Below are 14,218 nucleotides of genomic sequence, written 5' to 3'. Positions count from 1 at the left end.
TGCTAGGTGAATATGTGGTCATTTTCTGCTTTAGTTTCTTTTTAACTAGAAATATTTAACTTTCATACTCAAAGGTGATCTCACTCTTTTTAATTGACAAACACATATAGTCAATTTGTTCGCAAATGTCTTATTCTAAGTATGTCATTCAAGAATACCTAAATATCTCTCTCTCTCTCTCTCTCTCTCTCTCTCTCTCTCTCTCAATCCCTCACATAATGAATTGTGATCCATTACAACTGGTCATAGGCATGTGGTCATAGGCACTAGCCTGGGTATGAAAATGTGTTGTGGGCCACGCAAGTCAGCTCACCCTGGATACCCCTATGTGTCTAGTTTTCAAAAATGTACAGGTTGGCTAGCTTTCCCTAGGTGCTGGCTGAGCTAGGGTCTGAAATCTTGAGCTACCCACATTGGAAAAAAAGGACCCGTTTTCGGCAGAAAAATGTGATCCGCTTATGGTGTGTTTTGGGATGTTTCCAGTTGCAGGCACTAGGTCTATCTACACAAGTGAGATATCATTTGTTTCGGGAGACCCCCAGAAGGGGGTAAATTCTGAGTGGAAGGAAGTTTGTGGTTTCCCACCGATTCCATGATGTTCCACCACCGAAATTTTACGAAAATGTGTTTTCGTTAGTCAAAGTTTGAGGTTTGCAAGGGATTTTAGGCAAAAAAGTAGTGTGAGCTACACAAATTAGCCCATCCTAGAAATCCCTAAGTGTCTAGTTTTAAAAAATGTACAGGTTGGCTAGGTTTCCCTAGGTTCCAAATGAGCTGGGGTCCAAAATCTCGAGCTACTCACATTGGAAAAAAAGAGCCTATTTTCGGTGAAAAAATGTGATATGTCCATGCTTTGTTTTGACACGTTTACTGTTGCAGGCACTAGGTCTACCCACATAAGTGAGGTACCATTTTTATGGGGAGACCTGGGGAAATGCTGGATTTAAGGAAGTTTGTGGATCCCCACAGAATCCAGAATTTTCCATCAAAGAAATATGAGGAAAATGTGTTTCTTTAGACAAAGTTTGAGATTTGCAAGGGATTCTGGGTACCAAAACATTGTGTGAGCCATACAAGTCAGGCCACTCTGAATACCCGTAGGTGTCGAGTTTTAAAAAATGTGCAGGTTGACTAGCTTTCCCTAGCTGTTGTCTGAGCTAGGGTTCAAAATCTCAAGCTACCCACATTGTGAAAAAGGAAAAATTTTCAGTGCAAAAATGTGATGCACCCATGTTGTGTTTTGGGATATTTCCTGTTACGGGTAATAGACCTACACAACATAATGAGGTACCATTTATATCGAGAGACTTGTAGGATCATAGAATACTAAAGCATTTGTTATAACCTATTGAAGTTTGCTGCATTTGTGCCTTTCAAATGTAAGTCAATGTGGAAGAAAGATGACATTTTGCATATCGTACGCTAGTATGGGTACCCCCAAATTCAGATATGTACCTGACCACTGCTCATAAACCCTATATCTTGTGCCAACTTCAGAAACACATATGTTTCCATGAAACACATTTTTCACTCTGCCTATTTCGCTATAAGAATTGCTCTATATGCGATGCTCAATGAAAAACCATTGTATGCTGCACCTCGGTTGTTGGCTATGGGTACCTTGGGTTCTTGGGGAACCTACAAATCCTACATATCTCTGCAACCAGAATGGTCTAGCAAATGTACTGATATATTGCTTTTGTCCATCGGGCATTGTGACAAAAAGTTACCAATGAAAATGTTACCCCAAATGCTCATGTTTTCCTATTCATTTTTAGTGTTTTTTCAGTTTAACAATGATTTGGACTGGTTCTACCCCCTTACTAAGTCTGGTATCTTTACTCAAAAAAATCACAGACTTCAGGTCAAGGAGTATGTCTTACGCAGTTGTCAGCTGTCCCATGATTAGCTATTTTAAAATCAACATATTTATCATAAGCCTAGAATTCAGCATGCTCAGGTGCACAGTAAATAGTGTGGTTTAAGCTGCACAGTAGGTCATGTTCAAATAAGGTGAATGGACTAGAATCACATATAAAATAATTAATGGTCTTCTTCAAAGGAATCTATCTTAACAGGACCTGGTTAATCAGTTTATTTGCAACACCTAAAACTTCAACCTGTTTTTCTGAGAGGGGTAGGTTTGGGATTTCTACTGTTCTAACAGTGGACTGGGTAGTACCATAAGCTATTAAAAAGGTCTTTAGTTGGCCTTTCACCTCACCTTCCATGAATGGATCACTCTGGTCTACCTCCAAGACTGCGCCAAGTACCTAATATTCTTCCTCCCTCAGCACCATCATTGTGATTGATCAGAACCATACCCATCAGGGGGAATAAAAACTGAGAACTGTTGAAAGGTTGCTTGATTTGCAAAAGGATTCTGATTTACTCCTGTAAGCTGGTTTGCATTAAACACTGGATTCCCTGTATTCTGTTCGGGCATAGGTACTTGGGGAACCTGCATCACTGGGGCTTGTGACATATTAGGATTCTGGGGTTTCTGTATTGGTAGATTTTGCATCTGCATATGATTCAGATTCTGCATTTGACCATCAACAGACATTCAACTTGAGTTCAGTCAACACGCCTGCTTCCAATGGCTCAACATATTACAATAAAGGCATGGGTTAAACTGCTTTAATGTTGCCACATCTATCCCTGTACTCTGATCAGCTGCAATACAGCATCTTCTACCATTTGTCCTTCACCTTGGTATCCAACAAATTGTATGCCACCAACATTACGTACATACAGTCTGTTCTGAAATACCTTCTGTTCCAACTTAGTGTGAGCCAGCCTAAACTTCTCCTTCAGCCTCTCCTGTTTCATCTCCAGTTCATCAATGCAATACTTTACATATCAAAATATATAAACCAAAGGATTACTTCATCAACAAATTATATTTTGTTGAATATGCAGTCTAATCTCTGTACGCAATCCAAGAACAAACTGTAACACAAAATTACTCATAACACCCCTTTATGAGTTCTAGATATCTCTATGTTGCCTAAACACCTTCAGCTAGCACTCAAAATAGGCATGCACTGACTCCCTAGCCTTGAGTAGTTTGATTAAACTTCAACCAGTCAAACTTGTTATGTAGGACCTTTCCCTTCAACAAATAAATCACCTTGGTACACTTTTCAATCACTGTAGGAAATGTTGCATTTGTTCCAGGCACTTTCTGTGTTTCACAACTTGGCCACTGTACTGATCTAAAAAAAGATATTTGAGTAACCCCCCAATAATTTCAAGATTTTCACAACTAGATAAAGCTGAGTGTACCACCAATTGAGACCTTACCTCAATTATCGGGAACTGATTAGTAAAAATAGCAAGATCACCCCTCCTCCAGGGCACTTGCACATATCGTCAGCATTGACCTTGCGAAAACTGTTTTAAGACATAATGGTAGTTCTCCCTGGAGGAGCTAGGGATATCTTTATCACCCCCCAGCTTGTTCCTTTCTCTTTTTTTCCTCCCTTTTCCTGCCTCACCTGAGCATTAGTTTGTGTATGCAACTGACTAGTTTCTTAGCATGTAACTTCATCCCAGAGGTCTTAATATTCACACTTGCCTCGTCGTCTAACTGAGCCTGAAAGCTTCTCAGAAAATGTCAGCTTCTAGAGAGGTCTATGTTATACACATTTGCCAAATCTGTTAATTTGTTATGGGTTTGCACTGAATGGTGAGTAATATTTTGCCCATATATAAGGTCATTCTTCTGGTTTTAATCCAGATTACTAAAGCTAAAACCAACCCTTATGAGTTCATTCAACTCTACCGTAAATCTGGAAATATCTAATGGTCTCAAACTTGATTGGACCACTGGTTCATCTTTGACCACCTTGGCCTTGGCACTTTCTGGAAACTCTGCATAGAACTGGGATATTTCTCCAAAAATCCAAGAATCCCATGGCACCTTGATTGACTGATATCATAAACACTAGAGCCCCACCTGGTCCTAAATGCCTTACAGACTGATTGGGTCTCCAAGTTGCCACTTGCAAATTCTATGGTGACGGAGTAATAAGAGTGGTGGGCATTCCAGTAACCACTCTAAAAATGATAGGCATCATAGCCACAGCTATTGGAGCAGTTGCAGCTGGAACAGTCAGTGTCTAGGTCATAATAAAATGGGTCTTCAATCCAGGGACGGACACAAATGGAATGGCAGTAACAAGGACAGTCATAACAATAGCTGGCACAGTTACAACTGGGACTGTCGGGGCAGGTCCCCTTGTCTGACTTACATCTTGGTCAACCGGAGTAGTAGCACCATTACCAATACCAGCAGCATGGTCATTTCCAGCAGGCAGGACAATGTTTTAAGGTGGTGGTCGATAGGACAGTAAGCCTTCCAGGAAATCATCACTTGTGTTGCTGGCAGTGTCTGACTTATCCTGCGCCTCCTCCTCTTTCTCTCCCTGAGTTCTCTTCTTCTTAGGTTTTTCAGATGTCAGTACCAGATAGAGCTTTGCTCCCTTAATTATACCCAGGGCTGGCTCTAGGGCAGTACAACCGGCGCCAATACACCCAGTGCTGACTTCGGTTGGGGGCACAGAGTTTGAAAGTACATTATGGTTTTAAAAACACATACCTCTGTGTTCCTTGCCTCCAGCAATTTTTAGACAACAATAAAAATGTCAAGGTAGCTCAGCTGATTAATGTTCTTCTTAGAGTGCGATTGAGTTGGGTCTATTGAAAGTTTTGACTTTTTGTAAGGTAGCGGAGAGTGTTAACCCCTTCGCTGCCGGGCCTTTTCCCCCTCCTGTGCCGAGCCTTTTTTTGGCTATTTGGGGCAGTTCGCGCTTAGACCCTCATAACTTTTTGTTCACATAAGCTACCCACGCCAAATTATGTCCTTTTTTTCTAACATCCTAGGGATTCTAGAGGTACCCAGACTTTGTGGGTTCCCCAGAAGGAAGCCAGGAAATTAGCCAAAATACTGTGAAAATTTAGTTTTTTTCAAAAAAATGGGAAAAAGGGGCTGCAGAAGAAGGCTTGTGTTTTTTTCCCTGAAAATGGCATCAACAAATGGTTTTCGGTGCTAAAATCACCAGCTTCCCAGCTTTCAGGAACAGGCAGACTTGAATCATAAAACCCAATTTTGGCATTTTACTGGGACATACCCCATTTTTACGATTTTTTGTGCTTTCAGCCTCCTTCCAGTCAGTGACAGAAATGGGCGTGAAACCAATGCTGGATCCCAGAAACCGAAACATTTCTGAAAAGTAGACAAAATTCTGAATTCATCAAGGGGTAATTTGTGTAGATCCTACAAGGGGTTCCTACAGAAAATAACAACTGAAAAAAAAAATTGAAATTGAGGTGAAAAAACTGCAATTTTCCTCTACGTTTTACTCTGTAACTTTTTCCTGCAATATCAGATGTTTGAAAGCAATATACCGGTACATCTGCTGGACTCTTCTGGTTGCGGGGATATATACGACTTGTAGGTTCATCAAGAACTGTAGGTACCCAGAGCCAATAAATGAGCTGCACCCTGCAGTGGGTTTTCATTCTATACCGGGTATACAGCAATTCATTTGCTGAAATATAAAGAGTAAAAAATAGCTATCAAGACAACCTTTGTATTTCCAAAATGTGCCCTAGATAAGGTGTTGAGGAGCAGTGGTTATTTGCACATCTCTGAATTCCGGGGTGCCCATACTAGCATGTGAATTACAGAGCATTTCTCAAATAGACGTCTTTTTTACACACTCTCTTATATTTGGAGGGAAAAAATGTAGAGAAAGACAAGGGGCAATAACACTTGTTTTGCTATTCTATGTTCCCCCAAGTCTCCCGATAAAAATGGTAATTCACTTGTGTGGGTAGGTCTAGCGCCCGCGACAGGAAACGCCCCAAAACACAACGTGGACACATCCCATTTTTTCACAGAAAACAGAGGTGTTTTTTGCAAAGTGCCTACCTGTAGATTTTGGCCTCTAGCTCAGCCAGCACCTAGGGAAAACTACAGAACCTGTGCATTTTTTAAAAATAGAGACCTAGGGGAATCCAAGATGGGGTGACTTGTGGGGCTCTGACCAGGTTCTGTTACCCAGAATCCTTTGCAAACCTCAAAATTTGGGTAAAAAACACATTTTCCTCACATTTCGGTGACAGAACGTTCTGGAATCTGAGAGGAGCCACAAATTTCCCTCCATGCAGCGTTCCCACAAGTCTCCCGATAAAAATGATACCTCACTTGTGTGGGTAGGCCTAGCGCCCGCAACAGGAAATGCCCCAAAACACAACGTGGACACATCCCATTTTTTCACAGAAAACAGAGGTGTTTTTTGCAAAGTGCCTACCTGTAGATTTTGGCCTCTAGCTCAGCCGGCACCTAGGGAAACCTACCAAACCTGTGCATTTCTGAAAACTAGAGACCTACGGGAATCCAAGATGGGGTGACTTGTGGGGCTCTGACCAGGTTCTGTTACCCAGAATCCTTTGCAAACCTCAAAATTTGGCTAAAAAAACAAATTTTCCCCAAGTCTCCTGATAAAAATGATACCTCACTTGTGTGGGTAGGCCTAGCACCCGGGACAGGAAATGCCCCAAAACACAACGTGGACACATCCTATTTTTTCACAGAAAACAGAGGTGTTTTTTGCAAAGTGCCTACCTGTAGATTTTGGCCTATGGCTCAGCCGGCACCTAGGGAAACCTACCAAACCTGTGCATTTTTTTAAACTAGAGACCTAGGGGAATCCAAGATGGGGTGACTTGTGGGGCTCTGACCAGGTTCTGTTACCCAGAATCCTTTGCAAACCTCAAAATTTGGCTAAAAATACAAATTTTCCTCACATTTCGGTGACAGAAAGTTCTGGAATCTGAGAGGAGCCACAAATTTCCTTCCACCCAGCGTTCCCCCAAGTCTCCCGATACAAATGATACCTCACTTGTGTGGGTAGGCCTAGCGCCCGTGACAGGAAATTCCCCAAAACACAAAATGGACACATCTCATTTTTTCACAGAAAACAGAGGTGTTTTTTGCAAAGTGCCTACCTGTAGATTTTGGCCTCTAGCTCAGCTGGCACCTAGGGAAACCTACCAAACCTGTGCATTTTTGAAAACTAGAGACCTAGGGGAATCCAAGATGGGGTGACTTGTGGGGCTCTGACCAGGTTCTGTTACCCAGAATCCTCTGCAAACCTCAAAATTTGGCTAAAAAAACAAATTTTCCTCACATTTCGGTGACAGAAAGTTCTGGAATCTGAGAGGAGCCACAAATTTCCTTCCACCCAGCATTCCCCCAAGTCTCCCGGTAAAAATGATACCTCACTTGTGTGGCTGGGCCAGGTGCCTGCAACAGAATAAGGCCAAAAACTTGTAGAGATAGAGGGGATAGCACAGTGAGTTGATAAGGACATATTCTTTTTTTATACATCTTTAGGCTGACTCTGCTTTGGGGATCCACACAAGTGAGGTGTCATTTTACTTGGGAGACTGAGGGGAACACTGGGGAGTAGGAATTTTGTGCTGGAGTGGTGATCGTACAAACAAAAGTCAGGAAAATATGCTTTTTTAAGCAAATTTTGAGGTTTGCAGAGGAGTCTGGGTAAGAAAATGTTGGGGGATCCACGCAAGCCACACCTCCCTGGACTCCTTGGGGTGTCTAGTTTAAAAAAATGTCTGGGTTTGGTAGGTTTCCTTAGATGAAGGCCACACCCAGGACCAAAAACATAGGTGCCCCCTCCCCCCAAAACACAGGTAGTTTTGTAATATATCATTTTGATGTGTCCACATACGTCTGTGATGTGCCAAACGCTAAAATTGTGAAAAGAAACGCACTTAGGTTATGTGAAAAAGACCCCTCACCCACCAACCAAGTTGGTGGCATGCTTTATCATCGGGGTCCCACCCGAGGCACCTAGCGTGTCACAGGTGTGCTGCGACGCCTGATTACAGCGGAGCAGGTTTTTTCATTTTTACCACACATACTGGTTGGATTTGGCACGAGGGTGAGTGATGGTTCAGTGGAAGAAGAGATTTCACAAAAATGAAATGCACTGTTAGTAACTGAAAGGCAAAAAACTGAACCAATGACTCACAGCTCGTGAGCTGTAAAGCCGCGACAAGGCACCAACCGCTTTACAGTCCATTCACACACCTTTCATACATGACACGCACAAGACCATTCACACCGCCAGCCACGGGCCAAGCACATTACAACACTCACATCGACAGACAGCGCCACTCAAGGGCCCATCACTTACATACGCCACATGCCTTATACAACAATCACACCAGCTGATGGCAGTGTGTGGACTGGTGTTTGGCTGGCAGTGTGTTGCAGTAGCCAACAGCAAATCAATATGTACACTATGTACACCATCAGCCAAGCCCCACTCCACACACAATGGCATCCTTTTTATTTTTTATTTTTTAAACAAAGTAACCCCTAACTAATTACAAATCATTACAAAACTACAAACACAAAAGCTCTAACTAAGTACATGACAGAAATGCTAACCATGAAACTGAAACATGAAAATACAAAACAGACATGAGTTTACACTCATGGTTGTTCCCAGTAATTCTTCTGGGTGTGGTAATTCTTAAAACAACCACCCACACACAGCCCAGGCATTGAAGGACAATCTGGGCAGTACATTCGAGTCTCCCTCCGGATACCTCTTCGAAAACACACTCTACATTTCTTAGCTGGAAAGTCTTTTTTTGGGGTTCGGGAGGCATGTGATCAGCAAACTGGCGATCTTTCAATCTAGCCACATCCTCCACAACTACTTCTCTAGGAACTCTAGCCTGTTCCACCACAATAAGGCTCTCTATCACTGACTCCTGAAATTTCACAGATGTCATCTTTGACTCTGGAGACCTATCCTTAAACACAATAAAAGCATTAAAAGTTGCTAAGTGGGAGAGGTGAATTGCTAACTTCTTATACCAAACGTAAGACTTACGAATAGCAGTATAAGGTTCCAACCTCTGATCAACTCTATCTACACCTCCCATGTGCTTATTATAATCTAAAATGCACACAGGTTTGCGCACTTCAGCACCCTGGCCCCAAACAGTCACGGGGGAAGTACTCTCATCATGGATGGTACTTAGCATGTAGACATCCCTCCTGTCTGAAAACTTCAAAGCTAGCAGCTCATCATTCAGCAAGGCACTGCACTGTCCTCTCTCAAGTTTTTTACAGACAAGCTCCCTGGGATGGCCTTTCCGGTTACAACGAATTGTGCCACAAGCAACAGTTTCCACTCTAAACAATTCCTTGAACAACTGTACTCCAGTGTAAAAGTTATCTACATACAAATGGTGACCTTTGTTGAACAGTCGTCTACCAAGTTCCCACACAATTTTCTCAGTAACTCCAAAAGTGGGAGGACAACCAGGGGGGTCAATACTGGAATCCCTACCAGTGTAGACACGGAAATTATACACATATCCTGTACTACTTTCAGACAGCATATACAATTTAATTCCACATTGTGCCCTCTTGCTAGGAATGTACTGCCTAAAAATCAAACGACCCTTGAAGAGGACCAAAGACTCATCCACAGCTATTTCTTTGCCTGGAACATAGACCTCTGAAAACCGATCTACAAAATGATCAAGGACAGGCCTAATCTTAAAAAGACAGTCAGAATCAGGGTCCTCTCATGGCAAGGCTAATGCATTGTCAATAAAATGCAGCATCCTAAGAAGAAGCAAATACCGATTACGACTCATTGTTGCAGGAAATATAGCTGTTGCCTTCAAGGGACTAGTAGACCAATAAGAAGCCAGTGGCGGCTTCCTTATCAACCCCATCAAAAGAGTCAAACCTAAAAACCTTTTCATCTCCTCCAAATTTGTGGGAATCCACTGGACAGCTCTAGAGTGCGGCCTAAGTCTAGAAGCGTTGTCCCTCAAATACTGCTCCGCATACAAATTAGTCTGCTCAACAATCTCTTCCAAAAACACATCATCCACAAATAACTCAAAGAAATTGACAGGCAAAAAGTTCTCAGTATTGACTCTACACCCCAGGAGACCAATAAAGGCAGGCAACTCTGGCTGCTCTATGTTTGGGGCAACTCAGAGTTCAGGTCTTCTAACGGGAAACCTTTCAGTCCCAGGTTGCTGCACTAATGGCACATCAGTGTCCTCCTCTGAAACAGGCCCTTCATCTGCACTGAGTGTGGCTTCCTCATCAGAAGATTCCTCTCCGGAAGAAACTTCACTGCCAGAATCCTTCACTTCTTCCTCTGCCTCAGATGCAGAGTCCGTCTCATAATCATGATCAGACAATGACTCAAAAAAGCATACCAACCACCTGCTGAGTGGTCATCCTGCGGCTTGCCATGACCTTTCCTACTAAAATTAAATGGACAAATGCACCACCAACAACCAGCACTGTGTAAGATAAGTAATACAGTGTAGCTTTATTAGTAAGAGTTATAAACTCAAAAACTATACCGCTCACTTGCCTGAAAAAGCTTGAATCACCAGCAACTACTCTGCACAGACATAGCAATCACCAATGATATCCCACTAAAAAGAAAGAAAGAAAAGCAAATTAGAAATAAGACAACACAAATATCATTGTTCACAAATCTAAGGACAATTTCACACAAACCTGCATTTAGTACACCACCTACAAACATGTCATTCATGCATGGCAACAATACTCCTTTGGAGTAAATTGCTTTTACTTACCTAAAACATGCAACTATGCAAACCGCAGGTCAACCACCGCCAAAACCGCAAGGAGCCACAGCAAAGAAAGCAAAGGCTTTGAACTAGAACAAAAAGGAGGGAAAAAATTATCACAAATGCAAATACTTCGTCAGTTGACAAACATCCCACCATCAAGCATTTAGAAATTGGTGCCTAAGTGGATTCTGCCATAGGGGCAGATGGGCCTACTAAAAAATAGGCCTATCTGCCCCAAGGAGGGCAGAAAATACCTTTAGTAGTTTGTCCCCAAGGGCCCACCCCCAAACAAAAAACAAACCACACACACACACACTATCCCTGGTGCCTACGTGGCTTCTGCCCCCCTTGGTGGCAGATGGGCCTAAACTAAATAGGCCTATCTGCCCCCAAGGGGGACAGAAATGGCCAACAGTTCAATGCCCCCCTTGGTGGGGGTGCCCCTTGCCCCAGGGGACTCCCCCACATAAATAAACATATTTTTTTTTTAAACCTGGCGTTCTAGTGGTTTCTGCCCCCCTTGGGGGCAGATCAGCCTAAAAATAATAGGCTGATCTGTCCCTAAAGGGGGCAGAAATGGCCTTGGTACACGTGCCCCCAAAGGGGGGGGTGACCCTTGCCCAAGGGGTTTCCCCTCCTCCACTAACACACACACCCACACTATCCCTGGTGTCTAAGTGGCTTCTGCCCCCCTTGGGGGCAGATCAGCCTAAAAATAATAGGCCGATCTGCCCCCCAAATGGCCACAATAAAGATGTCCCCAAAAGGGAGCGACCCTTGCCCAAGGGGCCGCTCCTAAATACAAGCATTTAAAAATAGTTTAAAAAAAAATAATCCCTGGTGTCTAGTGGATTCCTTGGGGGCAGATCCGCCTAAAATAATAGGCCGATCTGCCCCCAAGGGGGGCAGAAATGGCCACAATACAAGATGCCCCCAAAAGGGAGCGACCCTTGCCCAAGGGGCCGCTCCCCGAGTCCAAAGTTTAGAAATATAAAAAAAAAAAAAAATCCCTGGTGTCTAGTGGATTCTGCCCCCCTTGGGGGCAAATCGGCCTAAAATAATAGGCCGATCTGCCCCCAAGGGGGGCAGAAATGGCCACAATACAAGATGCCCCCAAAAGGGAGCGACCTTTGCCCAAGGGGCCGCTCCCTGAGTCCAAAGTTTAGAAATATAAAAAAAAAAAAATCCCTGGTGTCTAGTGGATTCTGCCCCCAAGGAGGGCAGATCGGCCTGAAATAATAGGCCGATCTGCCCCCAAGGGGGGCAGAAATGGCCACAATACAGGATGCTCCTAAAAGGGAGCGACCCTTGCCAAAGGGGCCACTCCCCGAGTCCAAACATTAGAAATATATATTTTTTAAAAATCCCTGGCGTCAAGTGGGCATTCCTACTGCCCGATCGCAATGCGATCGGGCAGCAGGAATGCTCAAAGAGACACCGGGGGAAAGGAAAAGCCTTTCCTTTCCCTGGTGCCTCTTTGGCCCAAACCCCCCACCCGCCGGAGGAGAAACTTACCTGTTTCTCTCCTCGCCGCACTGGAAGCAAATGGCTTCCAGTGCGACCGGCGCGGGGTAATGAGGTCGCGTGCTGATGTCATTATGGGGGGGTGGGGGTGGAAGGGGAAGGTCTTCCCCTTCCATCCCCGCCTTTGGGGGTGGGGGAGAACCCCACGGAGGGAGCGCTAGCGCTCCCTCCGGGCTCCATTCCGAGGATGTAATGGTTACGTCCTCGGCACAGGAGCACTGTGCCACAGGACGTAACCGTTACGTCCGCGGCACAGAAGGGGTTAAGATGCCTACTGTAACAAACGTGTACCATGCACATCACAAAATGCATATAATGTAAGTAGATCAGTGGGTTACTGCTTTTGTCAGAGAGAGCCTTTTATTACTTGCACTTTATAAGTTATAATCCTATTATAGAACAGTGAGCCATTAGCTGTCATCAAAGAGCTGCATGCAAACTGCAAGGTATAAATTAGAGCTTCATGACTTTTTCCCAGTCTCTCATTATACTAATGTTGCAAAAAGGTTTAATTTGGGTAGAAGTAAATTTGTATTATTTGAAAAAAAACAACCATGGTGTTATGTACCAAGAGCACATGTGCAAAGCATTTTTGTGGTCACAAATGGGTCGATTCGTTGAACTGGCCCATTTCCAACTAAAAACATGCTTTTTGGGATGTACAAAGCCCAAATTCTGATTCACTATTAGGAAGGGGTGTGTTCTGGGCATCCCTTCCTAGTACCCAACTTGAAAGGTATGCATGCATGTTTTGCGACCAAAATGAGGTTGTAAAATGTTCACAGATTACCACCAATTTCAAATTGCTGGTTAGCCATTCACAAATGGGAAAGGGTCCCCACGAGACCTCTTCCCCTTTGTGAATGCATGCACAAATATTCTTTTTAATCCATGGTGGAGGTGGTCATTGGGTGGCACCAACAAACATGGTCACATCAGGCATGACCAGCACTAAAGCCAGCCCTGATCATACCCCTACTCCACATTTACTGTTCTCCATCCCACTTAGCACCCACCCAAATACATACGGCCTTTTTGCGCTATTTTGGTATTTTTCCCCTATCCTTTGCATGTATACTATGCTCCCAGACATTCAAAGCTTCATATTCTGCTGGCCTGAAATGGAGTTTTGATTCATATAACACCTGTCTCAAATATGTGATTATATTTATATTAAAGGTGCCATATCTGGGAAACTGAAAGAACCCTTCTTTCTCAGTGATCTTATTTCATTGGTTAAGCCAAATGCATGTGTGGAGCCTGGCATTTATGGTCATATAATGACTTGACATACCTTTCGGCAGAGCTTCCTCATCCTCTCGGACAGGAACTCTTATTCACCCCTCAGCAAATATCTTTTTTAAACGATGGTGATTTCTACCAAATCACAATATAATACATAGAAGTTCTAAGTAGAAAAAAAAACTCTGCTGGGATATGCGGAGTTCCGTGAGTGGGTGGAGTTCTCTGTCATGCCTGTTTGCTTTGCATTTGACTTCAAACGCAACACGAAATATGTATTTGCATTCAAAATCATGCACAAACGACACCACACAGTTTGCATGGGTATAGCTATCATGTTTTTCACTCTGTTTATAGTGCTGGGCCTGTTTTTTATCCCCAATATATCTATGCAATCCTCCACCCTCCTAATTAACCTATCCCTCATTTTTGTTTATTATATTAGTGACTCGTTTTGTGCCTCTGGATTTGTACATTTTTTTTCCATGCTTTTTCATGACTTTTTGTATTTGTGTTTATTTTTCCCTTTTCTTCATTGCTTCTCCATTCTATTCTTCTTCACCCAGCACCATTGCAGGGCAGGGTAGAACCAGCAATCCGGGGAAGTGGCAGCACCAATTCACCTTGGACAGCCAGCAGCCACCTACATTGTGGGCGGAGGAAGAGGTGGCAGCTGTGCAGCGCCACCTCCCCTCTATGCTGGCAGCAGGGCTGGCAGTGGTTACCCCGTGTGGGAGCATCACCTGCACTGTGCTAGGGTCTACTGGTGTGTCAG

This window comes from Pleurodeles waltl, chromosome 9 (assembly GCF_031143425.1).
Source record: "Pleurodeles waltl isolate 20211129_DDA chromosome 9, aPleWal1.hap1.20221129, whole genome shotgun sequence".
NCBI classification, from domain to species: domain Eukaryota; kingdom Metazoa; phylum Chordata; class Amphibia; order Caudata; family Salamandridae; genus Pleurodeles; species Pleurodeles waltl.
The sequence above is the reverse complement of the archived record's forward strand: the minus strand, read 5'-3'. Positions refer to the sequence as shown.